The 17,614-nt window shown below is 41.7% G+C and overlaps 1 protein-coding gene across 5 annotated transcripts in view; it reads right to left on the bottom strand.

The window, feature by feature from the left end:
* kalrna (kalirin RhoGEF kinase a) overlaps positions 1–17,614 on the bottom strand; it is a gene marked incomplete at its 5' end in the record, with an annotated part of 198,281 nt that overhangs the window by 64,829 nt on the left and 115,838 nt on the right. The window lies entirely within an intron of this gene.

Here is a 17,614-nt window from a genome sequence, read left to right on the forward strand (position 1 = left end):
AATGTGAACTTAATTTATTGTTTGACGACACGGTCGCCCCATTGGAAGCAAATGTGTGAAGTGAACTGGAGGCCAAGTGTGGTTCTCCTTCAATCTCCTGGAAAGTTTGAATCAGTGTTTTATCAAAACTGAGCCATCAAAGTACGACCTCGGAAAAAAGAAAAAAAAAAGTTCCTCCATCTGAGTTTCAAAAAGCAGGAAATGTGTTTTGGAGTCATGAAGAAACTTAATGTTCATCAGATGATGAAGAAGAAGAAGAAGCAACAGATGGAAATTTCATTAGAAAGTAATACTGAAACCGATGCGTCTCAGTATTATTATTAGATATTTTTGTGTGGTAATATTGTATTGATTAACAGACGCCAAGTATTGATCTTATTACGACATAAGTTTTCCTTTCGGGGGTAGAATTTGCAGCGGCAAAAAGAAAATAAATCACAATCTATCACAAAATGTCATCGCAAAATGATCACAACATGGCAAAAATATCGTATCATGACTTAGGCATCATGATAACATTGCATTGTGGGGACGGGACGCTGTTGACTTGCATCTTTTGTTCATTGCACTCATTAAATAAACTACAGTTGTCTGATTTTGTAACTATTTGTTTGATGAAACTGGATAATTCAACATAATTATCATAATTAGTTTAAACAGTTTCAGAGTAAAAGGCCTCAACAACAACAGCTGCTGCTCTGCTCTCTTCAGTACCACTCCATCTGATGCTCTTGTTTTTTGTGTATGTGTGTGTGTTGGAGGGTGTGTCTTGTCTGTCATATGACGCACTGCTGTAAACTGGCAACACACGCACACACACGAGCACACACACACGCACGCACGGCCCCGGCTTGTGATTGTCATATGTTAGCGCAGAGGAAGACACTGAAGCAGAACGAACGCTCTTCACCTCCTTCGGCAGCAGAACGACCTGCTGAGACGCAGAAATGTGTGTGTGTGTGTTATTCATTTGATAAGGACGCTGAAGATTTTCATTGCTTAGCGACCGGCGGGTGTGTTTGAATGTGAGCACAGCGACCTTACATAACTTTATCATTAGCTCCGTATGCATCAGATAAGTCGATAAATAACTGAGATACGGTTTCTGTCAAAGGGGAAAAACCCTGTGAGCACTTTACAGGAACAGGATTCAGTCTGACAGCTTTATTTAGAAAGCTCTGGCAAAAGTGCTTCTTCTGCGAGGATAAACTTGTTTTGGTTCGGTTCAAATTTAGTTTAAAAAAAAAAGACAAAACCATGTGGAGGATTGAAGGAAAACACAGAAGAGAGCAGATCAGTTCACTTTCACACTTTGTTGTCAGTGAACATGCTTCAGCCCACGTTTCCCTCTGATGGCCGCGAGGTGAATCACTGTTTATTTATTCAATTATACTTTAATAGACTTTTTTTCTCCAGGTACTTAACTCATTATGCACTAGGTACTTGTAGTTAAAGGGATAGTTCAACATTTTGGCAAATTGGCCCATTGCCATAATCCCTATAGTCATAGCAGTAGGTTCGTTACCTTTAATTGTCGGTGCAAGATACTTTTAGAACAGCGGAGCAGAGCCGTGAGCTGCTCAGAGCTACGCTACGGAGGCGAATGGGATTTCTTAGTTTCCCTCATCAAACTCATCAAATACACAATCCAACAACTCCACAACGCTCTGGTGGACAAGTTGTGACCTGCACATTCACCACGCTATGAGACAACTTGTCCACCAGAGCGTTTTGGAGTTGTTGGATTGTGTATTTGATGAGTTTGATGAGGGAAACCAAGAAATCCCATGAGCCTCTGTAGCGTAGCTCTGAGCAGCTCGCGGCTCTGCTCCGCCGTTCTAAAAATAGCTTGCACCGACAACTAAAGGTAACGAACCTACTCCTAAAACTACAGGGATTATGACAATGGGCCAATTTGCCAAAATGTTGACCTATTCCTTTAAAGCACATTTCAGTATTATTAGCTACATACTTTCTCTTTAAGTTCCCCTCTGAATGGAGGACTTTTGCCAATATTGAATGATGTCAGTATTAAAATTAAGATGAATTCAATCAGTGTAAAAATAAACTAATTAAACCGTCATGCCTTTAACCAGGACTGGGCACAATGGGCCGTATTCAGAACAGAAAGTCCCAAAAATATTGAATTATTACGTGACAGATTTTCTTTTGCAACAGGATGTTGACAAACAACAGCGAAGTGTGAACCGATCAGATATTGGCCACGGAGAGAATTATCGATTTTTGGCTCGATAGGACAGAAAGAAAGAAAGGCCCTGGTCCTGTTAAACGAGCGACGATTTCTTTCAACGCAGGAAAATAAATCAAGATGAAAAGAGCATTAATTTGAAAAAGCTGCCGTTTTGACAGTCATATGACTCCGGTGCCTCTCGCACACGAACACACTTCTGAAAATGGTTTAGTGCTCTGCTGAGCTGCCAAGGAGTGAAAAACTGTACACATAAGTCTGCAGAGCGACGGTCTGTGCTGCTTATGTGGTAATATTTCTGATTGTCAGGGAGCGCCAGCCCCGTGTCCAAGGACTTCATCTCATATGTAACTCATTTACAAAACTTATATTCACTGGCAGCGTTTGGTTCGAGTGTGAAGAGTGCGTGCCGCTCGTTTATACCGCAGCGCCTGACTTCTGTCCTGTCTTGTGCTTCAAGTCAGAATTGACTCCTTCGATATTCATCAAAGACACAGATCTTTCCCTTCAACTTCACCAAGAGTTTTTGAGTTGTCAAATGTTAACATAAAAACATGAATCATGCTTTAAGTTCCTCTTTTCTCCTAAAAATGAAACTGGTACTAACAGTATCATTTTTACGATTTACGTCTGTTCAGTGGAAAGGTCACGCAGGGCTGTCTGTCAAATCTGAACATAGAGATCATCCATAAGTAATGACACATTGAGCAGATGTGCAGAAAATATTACACTATATTAATAATAATTATAACAATAACAGGGCTGGGTGGGTACACGCTGTACCGGCTGCACTATGAACTCACACGGTGGTAAACACTCGTGCGTGACAACAGATACTTGAGCAGCACATAAGGCTGTCTTTTAATATTACACAGCCTGCAGGGAGAATTAAATGTGATTTTACAAGAAGTCAAACAGAGGAAGCTCAACTTAAAGGGATAGTTCAACATTTTGGCAAATTGGCCTACTGGCATAATCGCTAAAGTCATAGCAGTAGGTTCGTTACCTTTAATTGTCGGTGCAAGCTATTTTTAGAACGGCGGAGTAGAGCCGTGAGCTGCTCAGAGCTACGCTACGGAGGCTCATGGGATTTCTTGGTTTCCCTCATCAAACTCATCAAATACACAATCCAACAACTCCAAAACACTCTGGTGGACAAGTTGTGACCTGCACATTCACCACGCTATGAGATAATAACAGAACGTTACCAGACAGAGTTGTTTTAGAGGTAAATTCATGCAAAACCGCTGATGCACGTTCCCGTCGGGAGCAGTTTTTCAGCAAGCAGTCTCTGTGTATTTACCTCTTAAAACAACTCTGTCTCATATCGTTCTGTTATTATCTCATAGCGTGGTGAATGTGCAGGTCACAACTTGTCCACCAGAGCGTTTTGGAGTTGTTGGATTGTGTATTTGATGAGTTTGATGAGGGAAACCAAGAAATCCCATTAGCCTCCGTAGCGTAGCTCCTCTGAGCAGCTTGCGGCTCTGCTCCGCCATTCTAAAAACAGCTTGCACCGACAATTAAACGTAACAAACCTATTCCTAAAACTATAGGGATTATTGCAATGGGCATGTTGAACTATCCCTTTAACAGAGTATCGTCCTACAGTGGAGTCCACTGAAGAAAGATCAAATAGTGTGTGTAATACAGCCGACTGAAAACAGTGTGGACCATTGACTCTGACATGCTGCTCGGTATATAAAGCTATTTAGATGCTTTTCCCCCTGTGTTACATCCACAGTAAGTGACAGTAAGTGAACTCTTGCTCAATGCTGCCTTCACTGTCAATGAACTATCAGCACCACAGATCATATACAGTAAACAGAGCAGGTACACTTATGTTTCCTTCTGTGTGTTAACATGTGGAACACAAAGCGACGTCTACAGTGTGAGTGCAGCACAACGACTGTACAGATGAGGATGTTCATCATGTGACAGCGTTACAGCGTCTTATTCCCATGCTGTGTGTTAACTATAAGAACTATAAACAGGTGTTTGTGCACATGGGAAGTGGCATCACATAAACCAGTCAAACCAGTCCACTGTCATCATAGTGGCTGAAAATACAGTAGCAAGACCAAAGCCACAGTGTCTGAGCCTCAGGGACAAATTATATTGTTTTGCTAGTAAACAAAACACACAAGAAAAGAGAAGACAAGTGAGACGGCAAATAAAACTACAGAGAGAGTTGAGACACCACCCAAACCAAACATTTGATTCAGAAACAGCAACAGTCGCTTCTATAAAGTACAAACAACTAAATCACAGACAGACTCTGCTCTGCTGCTACACTGAGCTCCATGTTCAACCCAGAGACACGCAAAAAAAATAGGGCTGGGTTTAAAAAACCAAAAAAAAAGATTTTCCAATTCATATCAATCTTCATCTGAATGATTCTGATATTGATTCATAAAATCCTTAGACCGATCTTTTAATGTACGAAGTTTTCTGTTCGTGCAAGACTAACTGGACGGGATCACAGCTAGTACTTGAATCATCGTCCATGGCTGTACCGAAGAGTTGCACTGTTAAAGGGATACTTCACCCAAAATCGCTAATTCACCAATTTTCTACTCACCGTCATGCCAAGGAAGGGTTTGGAGAACTTTCAGAGTCATCAAAACGCTTTAGGAGTTCCAGGGGAGGTCCGGCTGGCAATGGGGTCAGTACAGACGAGCAGTATGGAAGTATCTGGATGTTTCATAGTGTGTGTTTTGGACGATTCAAAAGTGAACTCTATCCACCGCCATTTTTTGAAAATCCGTTGCCAGCCGGACCCCCCCTGGAACTCCAAAAGCGTTTTAATGACTCTGAAAGTTCTCCAAACCCTTCCGTGGCATGACGGTGAGTAGAAAACTGGTGAATTATCGATTTTAGGTGAAATATCACTTTAATATTTTTTAATAAAGCACCAGGTTAGAGAGTTCCATCTGTACTATTTGCAGCGTTCGTTCTGTGGAAATTTCGTTCATAAACAAGCAAAATTGGTATCAGAACGGAAATATCTCTTAATATTGAATCAAGTCGAATCAGGACCTTTTGAATCTGATTCAAATTGATTCAGTAAATCAGTAGCGATACCCAGCCCTGTAGTATAAAACCACTCCATTGGCATCACCTTCTTCATAATTCATTCTGAAGATACACATATACAATGGGATCACAGTGTTGCTGTGCCAAAAATATCTTATTGCAACACTTCCCCTTTAAATAACTGAGTGTTCAAAGTGCTGATTGTTCCCTCTTTTGTTGCACGGACTCACTAATCAGCACCAACTACTCTGTTAGGTAAACATCAGTTCACCTGCCTACAGTTGTAGCCAACAAGATAACATTTCAAACCCAAAAGCATTAACTTAACATGGAGCACATCAATTAAAAAAATATGAGTTAATGAATATAGTTTTTCCAAAATACTACAGTCTGTTCTTGCTCTAAGCAGCGTCTCAGTTCATCTCTGACTGTCGGTGCACAGAGTCGTAGTGAGTGGATGTGTCACCAAAATGACAGAATGAGACTCCAGCTCCAGGATAAGTGCAGGGGCAAACCGAGTGAAGACATAAAAATAGTAATTTCTTCTCAGAGTCGATGCGTTCATGCAGTTGAAAATGTTAAATAACACAGTCAAAGTGTGTATTTGTGAGTGTGAGAGTGTGTGTTGACTGTTTATCCTGCGAGTCTGCTGTGTAATCTGAATCAAACCTTCTTCATTTCAGCCTTGTGGACGCTCACATTTCATTTATTCAGTCTTGCTGCTGTGGCAGCTAATGGCCCGTTTCCTGTGTGTCTGTCTGTCTAGTACACACACATACACACACACCCTGTTTAACCATTAATCTCCAACATTACACACACACACACACACACTCATACACTCCTTGCTGCAGCCCCAGCTTTACAACAGGCTAAGTGAAACTCAACAGCACGTATGATCTGGATTAACATCTGAATCAGTGACCAAACCTCAACGCAAACCGACGGTCAAACCTCGAAACACGTCTCACATTTCAAAGTTGAATCATAAAAAAAAAAAACTGTCCACAGCCGACGGAGGAAGGAAGAGGAGGACGACAAACAGCCTCCTCTCTCTCTCTCTCTTCACTCAGCAGGTCCATTCATGCAGAGAACCAAGTCAAAACACAAAGTCAAGTTTGCAAAGTGGTTTAAAATAAGAGTCAACAACAGGACCTTCTCCATGACAAACTCACAAACAGCTACAAGTGGTTCGTTCCAGACACTTTGCTTTTGTGACTAATTGGCTTTTTTCTTATTAGACTTAAAAACAACAAGGTTACCAAAGTGCTGCACAACAGATACTGTACAAAACAGTAAAATAAATAAAGTTAAAGTTAAAATATAGTAAATTAAAAGCATAGAAAAGCACTAAGAAAAACATAAAATCAGATAAAACACTGAGAAATATAATAATAAAATACAATAAAAGACAAACAGAGACCACACACAACTCTCATGTGGTATTAAAAGCTAAGGAGTAAACATGAGGTTTTAGGCGAGATTTAAAAGTATGTGTTGTCACCACAACTTGTGCTGGCAGAAATAAAATGCAAAACACATAATAAAAAGCTAGAAAACTTTAAAAACAAAAACAAAAAAACACTTGGTGACATAATATGAGCTCATTAAACTTTGATTTAATTTTTACTGCAGACATTTTAACCCTACTTCAGATATTCACCACATTATGCAACTTCCACACAGTCTCATAGTAGAAGAGCAAATCTGTGTTAGTCATAGTAGTGAATGAAACCAGTGTGTGTGTGTGTGAAATATAAAGTGTTAACTAGTGTTTTGTTTGCTGGTGTGTGTATGTGTGTGTGTGTGTGTGAGCAGCTAGTGAAGAGTGTGTGGTACTCACTCTGCTGCTCTCTTTGAACAGTTTAAAGCTCATCCACTTTGGCATGTCGACCTCTCCTCTGCTGTCTCCCTCTCTCTCTGTCGCTCCCTCTCCCTCTCACTCTGTGTCTTTGACAACTCCCTCGTTTGTGTCTTTGCCACACACACAAACACGCCCTCACACACTCTCTCCCTCTCTCTTTCTCTCTCACTCTGTGCATGTGTGTGTGTGTGTGTGTGTGAGATAGAGAGAGAGAGAACAAACAGCCATAGCTTTGTATTTGATGGGAATGGCACTCTGTGTGTGTGTGTGTGTGTGTGTGTGTGTGTGTGTGGGTCAGTGTGTTCACATTTCTCCCACTCCCTGGAAGCTACTGGTGCCCTAAACCACTTCCCACTGCAAGGGCCGTGTGTGTGTGTGTATGTGAGACACACACACTCACACCAGTCATATGACCAGCAGATGGCTACTGTATGGCTTCAGTCTGAACCCGACACTGATTGCATTTGATTCATGAGAACGAACACACACACACACACACAAACACACACACTCAAACACACAGCTGGATCATCTTCTCAGCTCTGAGAAACTGCTGCTCATTAGAAGTCGTCTATCACGTCTTAATGTACACTACTCACACAAAGTTAGGGATATTTGACAAGAATATCCCTTTAAAAAGTTCCTGCTACAGTGATATTCTATCATGGAAGCCTTTTAAAGGACAATTCCGGGCAAATTCAACTCGGGGCTGTATTTTCCTAACATTTTAGGTCTAAAAGAAGGAATCTGAATATTTTCAGTTTAATCGCTCCTGTTTTGCGGTGGTTGTGTCTGTCCCTGCATCGCCACGGCAGCGATGAATGGGAGCGGATGCAAGTTCTTCTGCTTAGGCTGTTTACATCCCTCAAAGCCGCAATTCTTTTCCACAGACAGCGTCAGATGGCGACTCAAACATGCACCAAGAAGTTTGTTTACTTCAAGCAAGTCAAGAGTTCATATTCCTGTGTTTATGACACAAACGGGAGCTTCCGACTGCACGTGAACACACCGAGTGCGTCAACTTGGGTCTCGTGCGAGACTCAGCGAGACTTTGAATTAGATCTGTTTTACAAACATGTCGGCTTGCTTGAGATTCCTTCTTTTAGACCTAAAATGTTAGGAAAATACAGCCCCGAGTTGAATTTGAACGGAATTGTCCTTTAAGTAGAAGGATGCAATGGTCATTCCTTTATCTCAAACAAAAGCTAACAACAGTGGTGGCTATAGCAAAACAAAAATCTCAACGTCTCACTAACTTAATCAATTTGATCAAAGTGTTGTCTTGGTCTCAATGACAACTGAACTACTAAATCAGATGATGCTTGTGGTGTTTGTGGTTAATCACCTTGTTAGAGAACAGCATGTTATTCAATAAGCACTGAAACATTGAACAATTGGACATGTGCATTCACAAGTTTAGTTTAGAGAAGGTTCAATTAAAGCAGAAGTGAGTGATCCGGTCGTTTTCGCTAATGCTGCGTTCCAGGCAGGCTTTTGAAATCGTAAATTACAGCTTCAAGTCACAATTTACGACTTTGTAGCGTTCCAGGCAACCCACTCGTGTTTTTCCGACCTGTTTTACCGGTGAAAGTCACTATAACGGCCACTCGTAACTTCCGACCGGTGAACTCGTACCAGATCGAACTGGTACCACTTCACGGTCGGAAAAATACGAGTTTCCTTGAACGCACCATAACAGTCCTCGTCGCTACGTCACCACATTCACGGCGTTCCTTGGCTGCACACACAGCCCTGCATGCCGTTCTCTCTCCTCATTGGATAAAAACTGTAGGATACGATAAATGTTTTCTCTTCGGCTCAGAGCAGAGCAGAGGGACTGACAGACCCGTGTTTCAGTCCAAACACTCTATGTAAGTGATTGCTGTCGGAAAATATAACTATTTAAGACTTATATTAACACAAATATATCACTCACTTCTGCTTTAAGTTCACCTGTAAAGGTTATAGTGCATTTTAGGTGCAGTCTGAAATTTAATCCAAAAGCCAAACATCCCTAACTTTTTGTGAGTAGTGTAATTTAAAAAGTCGGTGTGATTTGTCCTGAGGCGACAAAACCAACTTGGGATGAACGGAGGAGGGGGAGGTGGGAGGAGGAGGGGGATCCCCTGTGTCCTGCTGTACGTCTGTTTTTAGACGCCTCCACGTGACGGCAGCGGTGCCAATCGTGTCTAATGGAAATTAAGTTGAACTTGTAAACTAGGGGGGGAAATCATTTGCTATAATCTGAAATGGTCTTCTTGTCTGGCTGTTACTAATGGTTTTACAGGATCTGTTCATCCAACTGACCTTTTTTTTCTCTTTCTCATGTGCACATGCTGTTGCTCTCTGCAGCCATGCACATACTGTAGCTTTGGTTTAATTAGTTTGACATATCGGTCTCTTGGATTTTGTGCTGCTGCTGCCGCCATCGACCCGACATGGAAGAGGAGGAGATGAATGGATTTCATTTAAGATTATCAACACACTGTTACACACACACAGGTCTGTTTATATATGAGTTAACACAAGTCATATACAAACAGGACTAAAGGCAGCGCTGTGAGCTGGATGCTAAGCTCATAATAACGGGACGGGAGAGTGTGAACAAAAATGTCATGTTATATTCAATAAATGTAGAGATATTTAACTCCAAACCACAAATGTTGACCTCATGGTGGCGCTGCAGGAAAAAGTCAAGGGATTCATCCTTTGAGAGCCAGAACCATCATGGATATCTGAGTTAAAGGGATAGTTCAACATTTTGGCAAATCGACCCATGGCCTCTCTATAGTCATAGCAGTAGGTTACCTTTATTTGTCGGTGCAAGCTATTTTTAGAACGGCGGAGCAGAGCCGCGAGCTGCTCAGAGCTACGCTACGGAGGCTCATGGGATTTCTTGGTTTCCCTCATCAAACTCATCAAATACACAATCCAACAACTCCAAAACGCTCTGGTGGACAAGTTGTGACCTGCACATTCACCACACTATGAGATAATAACACAACGTTACCAGACAGAGTTGTTTTAGAGGTAAATTCATGCAAAACCGCTGATGCGCGTTGCCTTCAGGGACAGTTTTTCAGCAAGCAGTCTCTGCATTCACCTCTAAAACAACTCTGTCTGGTAATGTTCTGTTATTATCTCATAGCGTGGTGAATGTGCAGGTCACAACTTGTCCACCAGAGCATTTTGGAGTTGTTGGATTGTGTATTTGATGAGATTGACGAGGGAAACCAAGAAATCCCATTAGCCTCCGTAGCGTAGCTCTGAGCAGCTTGCGGCTCTGCTCCGCCGTTCTAGAAATAGCTTGCACCGACAAATAAAGGTAACGAACCTACTCCTAAAACTATAGGGGTTATGGCAATGGGCCAATTTGCCAAAAATGTTGAACTATCCCTTTAAAGGGGAACTATGCAAATCCGGTCTCTTCTCCTCTGTTTTGCTAACCCTCCGCTCGGCATGTGCTTCTGTTTTTAACAAAACCGGCGGGAAATCAATCCATGGTGCGTAGGATAACATTATTTATCATATACCATGTTACCATGTGTATATTTCCATTCATCTAAAGGTTACTTGGACATTTCTGTTTGGACCGAAGTGGGAGACCAACATCACTTTCCAGAAACAATGCAACAGATGTTTGTCCACAAAATATCCAGAGCTAAGATTTGGGACACAGTTTGTAAAAGGAGAATTTTTTTTAAACCTAATGCAATTGAACTTACACAGAAATGCATCAGTGGTTTAAATCAGTCAAATAAAAACGTCTTCTCTATAACTTTAATTCAGTTCAGGTGTGGGGATCAACATGTGCTCAGCCACTGGTTGAGCCCCTTTCCTTTCCAAACGCTGCTTCAGTCCTCTGGGAGTGGAGTGTTACTAAGTTTTATTGAGCCCGTCTCGTGGAAAAAAAAACTCAAGTTTTTGACTGCGACTGAAGGCGGAGGCTAAAAAAAGGCTCTGTCCTCTGACCTACAGGGCTGTGGTGGAGCCATGCGGGCTGCCGAGCTGTTAACCACTGGAATGATACTTAAAATAATGTAAAGACCACAGACTGAACCGCGGCTGACTCATTACACCAGGGGGAGAGAGCGTCACAGAAAAGACATATCCTCCTCAACGTCACACATATACAACGCCGACATATTCAACAAGAAAGACTCATGATTTCTACCCTGCAGGTCACCTTCAGTGTTTGGACAAGGGTCACAGGAATTCCTCAAAAACCCTAAATGGCAAAACTGATGGTTGGTCTTTGTCTTCTAAAATATCATCCAGCGTGGAAATGTTTTCTAATCCGTCACCTTTAAGCTTCAGTTCTGGTTCAGTTGCATCAAAACATCTACAACCCCCGTTTCCAGTGCAGAGGTCACAAACCTTCAACACCCAACCATAACCCTGACCTGCACAAGCAGTAAATGGCAGGTTAGGTTAAAGGGATAGTTCATCCAAAGTTCAAATTTCACTCATTATCTACTCACCCTCATGTCGACTAAGGGCTGGGAGAAGTTTCAGAGTCCTCCGTGCCTTCTCTGAGTTATGGTGGTTGTGAATGGAGCTCACTTTTCTTCGTCCAAAAAGACACACCAAAAAACATCCAAATACCTCCATAGTGCTCGTCTGTAATGTCCCTCTTGTATTGAAGCCCCGACATGAGAAATTGTTCCGAAAAAATTAAATAAGTCTATGTTTTAAGCTTGTTTGTAGCGGAAGCTCCCAGTGTCTCAGTTCTCTGCTCTTCCTGTGTCAGTGCAAATCTCACGTGATTTGCACTGACCGGCGGAACAATTTATCATGTTGGGGCTTCAATACAAGAGGGACATTACAGACGAGCACTATGGAGGTATTTGGATGTTTTTTGGTGTGTCTTTTTGGATGAAGAAAAGTGAGCTCCATTCACAACCATTATATGGACAAATACTGCTCCGCGGACCCCCCCGTAAAATTTGAATTTTGGGTGAACTATCCCTTTAAGCATTTATTTTATATCACCGATCAGTGCTGTAGTAGGCCTATATCTTGGGAGTCCAGTCTGATTTTAATTATTTTAGCAATGGACTCCACCACCACTGTGGATTTAAATCAAAACAAGGACATCAAGTTTAACTGTCAGATTTTATTTGAGGATTTCAAAGTCCGTGCTGCTGCTGACTCAGTGGTTTAGCATTTAACTGGACTTTTGTTATATTAGTCGTCATTTATCATCAAAAATGTGGGCTAGTTTTATGTTCAGTCTCCATCACTGTCGGTTAATAATGCCTAAGTTGTTTGTATCTTTGTTGAGACATATAAATTAAATTATTATAGCCTAATTATCAACAGAAAGTAGGCTACAGGCAGCACAGAAGATGTGTGTGCAGCAGTGTCGATGCTGACGGCCCTGTTTAATCAATCAACCAAAGAGCACTAACAACACAGCTCGATGTCAATTCATTTGAAAAGATCCTTTTAAAGTACAACCTTGATTCCTACGATCAATTCGAATAAGCTTAGACCCAACAATTAAGTTAATGCATATTGTTCACATATGTCCAGGCTGCTCTGCTCTGTCTGGAAAAAACCTGGAAAGTGAATAAGTGAATAAATTCATTAAACTGACACACAAGACATGAAAACAATCTGCTTGTCTGCTCATGTTAATGTCAATATTGTGTTTTCTGCTGCTGCGTCTTCTGTTAAAACTGAAAACTCCTAGAGAAGCACAAGAGAGGGAGAGAGGGAGGGAAGATGTAAACAGAGAAACAGAGGGTGAGGAGGAAAAAATGAGGTGGGAAAATGGGAGGAAGGGTTAGAGACAGACGTAAGAGAGAGAGGTAAACAGAAAAACTGCAGAGAAAAGTAGAAAAGTAGGGGGAGAAGAAAAACTACGCATGTGTCATTAAAAAAGTCAGAAACAGTAGCTGCCTGCTCTGTCTGCACTCACACACACACACATGCACACAAGCACACGCATGAACACACATCCTTGAGACCCAGACAGCCAGTGGAACATCTGACTACGCCAATACTGGGCTGTTATTATAGTACATAGAGACGGAGGGAGGGGAGAGAGACAGAGAGAGAGAGGGAGAGAGAGGAGACAGAAAAAGTGGGACAGAGAAGAGGTGTGAAAAATGAGAAAGTGAAAAATAAAAGGATGGATTGCAGAAGGAGCGACTAATAATAGGCGGGTGTGTGAGGGTCTCAAAAGGGGCGACTCAGTGATGGATAGAAGGAGGTGGAGGTGGAAAGACACAGAGTAGAGTAAAGAGGTACTATATAAATAGGGGGAGGTGAGGGAAGAAAAGGAGGAGAGGGACGGAGAAGAAAACAGGCCGAGGCCAGACAGAGAGAGAGAGGTAGAGAAGAGATTTACTGAGAGAGGGAAATGAAAAAGCAGCAGATATAGATATATAAACTAAACTACAGCTTGTTTTTGTATCTGATATTTAGGAAAACACAACCACTTCTCCTCTTATCTACTAGGAACAAGGTGATTCTTGTTTCAAACTGGGCCTTAAACGGATAGTTCAACATTTTGGCAAATTGGACCATTTCCATAATCCCTATAGTCATAGCAGTAGGTTCGTTATATTACCTTTAATTGTCGGTGCAAGCTATTTTTAGAACAGCGGAGCAGAGCCGCTAGCTGCTCAGAGCTACGGAGACTCATGGGATTTCTTGGTTTCCCTCATCAAACTCATCAAATACACAATCCAACAACTCCAAAACGCTCTGGTGGACAAGTTGTGACCTGCACATTCACCACGCTATGAGATAATAACAGAACATTAAGAGACGGAGTTGTTTTTGAGGCAAATTCAGAGTCTGCTTGCTGAAAAACTGTCCCTGAAGGCAAAGCGCATCAGCGGTTTTGCATGAATTTACCTCTAAAAACAACTCTGTCTCATAACGTTCTGTTATTATCCCATAGCGTGGTGAATGTGCAGGTCACAACTTGTCCACTAGAGCGTTTTGGAGTTGTTGGATTGTGTATTTGATGAGTTTGATGAGGGAAACCAAGAAATCCCATTAGCTCCACTGTTCTAAAAACAGCTTGCACCGACAATTAAAGGTAACAAACCCACTGCTATGACTATAGGAATTATGGCAATAGGCCAATTTGCCAAAATGTTGAACTATCCCTTTAAAGAGCCGATCAATACTCCACAGCAGCAGAGTTCATCAAGCTTGAACAGCTAACAATAACCCTGAATGACTTTACATTCACTTTCTCCAATAACCATCGGCTGCTCCCAGAAAAACCAGCCACACACAAAGACACACACACACACACACAACCCCCTGCTGAGTGTGTGACATTTAATGACTAAACACAACCGAGGTTTTCTTGTTTTGATTCTGCAACATATTGCTGTGATTACTGCAGACATCAAGTGTGTATGTACGCCCAGTCAATCACCACCCGGTCCAACTCAGCCTTTCCAAAGCAGTTAGTCACTAGATAAGAGCCTCTGTGTTGTCCCTGACTTTGAATCTATTTATTTATTCAACATTATTTCTGTATTTAATATTATTGTTGGTGCTTTTTATTCCTTTGGCTGCTGTAAAACTGTACATTTCCCCAGCGTGGGACAAAAAAAAGGAATTTCTCATGAATAGTATGAACTAATGTGAATCTAAAAGATGCTGCACAACAAATTTTCTTCATTTTAAAGGAGACATATCCTGCCCCCTTTCCACAAATCAAAATAGTCCCCAGGTGTCTTAAAGCCATATCTGTGACATACTTTGCTCAAAATCCCCCAAGAATCAAACATCACAGCTCTTTTCATCCTCTCAAAACAGCCCTGTTCAGAACGGCTGGTTTTAGTGCCTGTCCCTTTAAATGCAAATGAGCCACTGCTTGCCCCGCCCCTTCTACCAGTCCCAGGTAGAGGTGGTATTATGCAAATTCGAAACCTAGTTACATAGCTGGAAGACAACTGAGGGAACAGCTCATAAAACCAAGTGGATTTCAACCTAGGGAGCCTGAACATTACAATTTTTTTTGTCAATTCTCACATTTTGGGGGCCGGAAGGCAAGACAAACACCCAAATATATGTTAAAGAGCCTTCAAAAAGTGCTATTTCCATAATATGTCCCCTTTAACATACAATGACAATAAAGATACTCCATCTATTTCTATTTAATTCAGTTGAACCTCATTATTTATTAAAAAACTACGACTAAAAACCTTCAGATTGGTTGTCTAGTTGAAAAGAAGGTGTGGAGGTAAAGTCATCAGTACAGAGATATTAAACCAGAACTGCAGCGTTCAGGAAACACTGCTCTGCTCTGCTCTGCTCACATCACTGACTTGTCTTTACTCCAAAACACACAAGGGGATTGGCTTTGTGTATGATAATAAATCTCTGAGGGCCAGCGGAGCCATGGGAACACAACAGAGCAGCATCCAGCTCCTCACATGAGACGAGTCCTGCCACTCATCCTCCTCCTCCGCCGGCCTCCTGGGGACAAAAACATCTCTCCAGCCAGATGAGTCCCTGAAGGCACCACAGCCAGCTACTACAAGCTTGTACTTAAACTTCCAGACAAAGTAAACTAACATCCCACGCAAAGAGGAGGGGAAGAAGAAGAAGAAATTATTAGAAAAAAACATCAATTCACACCCTCTCTTAAAAAGTTTCCTGTTTTTTTCTTTCACACTTTCCACAAAGAGCTCTCCTTCTGCTAATTCAAACCAGAAATAATGTGAATGAAAAAGCAAAAATGACACCCACTTAACACACACAGAGTTAAAGCCTTGTCAGCATATGAAACGTGAAACTTTATCAAAACAGAAATGTAGAAACTGTCTCTTCTTTACTTTTTTTTTCCTTTGATGTTTTCAGGAAAACAGCCGAGGAGGATCCAAAAATAGCGAGCTGTGGAGTTTTAACAATAAACTGGACGAGCGCAACAACAACACACCCACTCTGGAAAAATTCATAATGTTTTCACTAGACAGGAAGAAGTGGGGAGACCAACACATACGCACACAGGCACACGATATAAAATACATATCCACAGTATATTCAGACTTGTGCAACAGTTTTATATATGAATGGGTGTTTTTAAAGGGATAGTTCAACATTTTGGCAAATTGGCTAATGGGATTTCTTGGTTTCCCTCATCAAACTCATCAAATACACAATCCAACAACTCCAAAACGCTCTGGTGGACAAGTTGTGACCTGCACATTCACCACGCTATGAGATAATAACAGAACGTTACCAGACAGAGTTGTTTTAGAGGGAAATTCATGCAAAACCGCTGATGAGCGTTGCCTTCAGGGGCAGTTTTTCAGCAAGCAGACTCTGTATTAATCTTGAAAACGGCTCCATTTCATAACGTTGTGTTATTATCTCATAGCGTGGTGAATGTGCAGGTCACAACTTGTCCACCAGAGCGTTTTGGAGTTGTTGGATTGTGTATTTGATGAGTTTGATGAGGGAAACCAAGAAATCCCATGAGCCTCTGTAGCGTAGCTCTGAGCAGCTCGCGGCTCTGTTCCGCCGTTCTAAAAACAGCTTGCACCGACAATTAAAGGTAACAAACCTTCTGCTAAAACTATAGGGATTATGGCAATGGGCCAATTTGCCAAAATGTTGAACTATCCCTTTAACACAATCAGATTCACTTTAAAATGTGTCCACATGTTGTTCACTCTATGGGATGTTCAAACAAAGAGGAGCAAAGGAAGAAAAATAAATAAATAAATAAATCAGTGACAGTGGATGAACTGTAGAGAGATAATGTGAAACAGAGACGATGGTGTGGTAAAAAAAAAAAAAAAAAAACGGAGGATACACAGGCTCACGAGATGCACAGCCAAGGCCATTCTGCATGAGCGAGGAAGCGCCTGTGTGTGTGTGTGTGTGTGTGTGGCTGACATTTAGAGGCAGGCTAAGTGTGTAGGCGTGGGGTTGCACGGTGAAAAGGCCACACTGTGTAACCCAACAGTGGGAGGCCATGACTGACATCTGTGTGGGGTTGCGTGTGGGTGGATATGTGTGTGTGTGTGTGTGTGTGTGTGTGTGTGTGTGTAGCTGGGGGGGGTGTACTATAGTGTGACTGGAGAACAATAAGTCCAAATCACAACAACAAATAAAATAGTGGAGACCGAAACAACTGCTGTTTTGTAGCTTATTTGTAAATGAACTCAACCTACAACACCGAACAGGAGACCTTTAAGTGAAGCAGTAGGAGTCCCGTGTGTAACTCAAAACACATCCAACAACCAGGTTCAAGGAGAGTTTTACTGCTTTGCCTGTTTCTCCTTTGCAGGCCACCAAAAAAAAAAACATGCATCAGAAAGAGACTTGTATTTTTTTTTCCTTTTTTTTCTCCATCATGCACTGCTACGAAACTGAAAAACTCTCTGTTTAAATGAAACACTTTGGAAATTGAGCAGACACGAGGCATGAGGAGGATTAGTCTGGGATGTGCAAGCTGTTTTTCCCCCTCTATTTAATTTAATTATCAAATAAAGATTCACTTTGGAGTGGAAATGTCCTTTTGC

This window comes from Trachurus trachurus (genome assembly GCF_905171665.1).
Source record: "Trachurus trachurus genome assembly, chromosome: 21".
NCBI classification, from domain to species: Eukaryota; Metazoa; Chordata; class Actinopteri; order Carangiformes; family Carangidae; genus Trachurus; species Trachurus trachurus.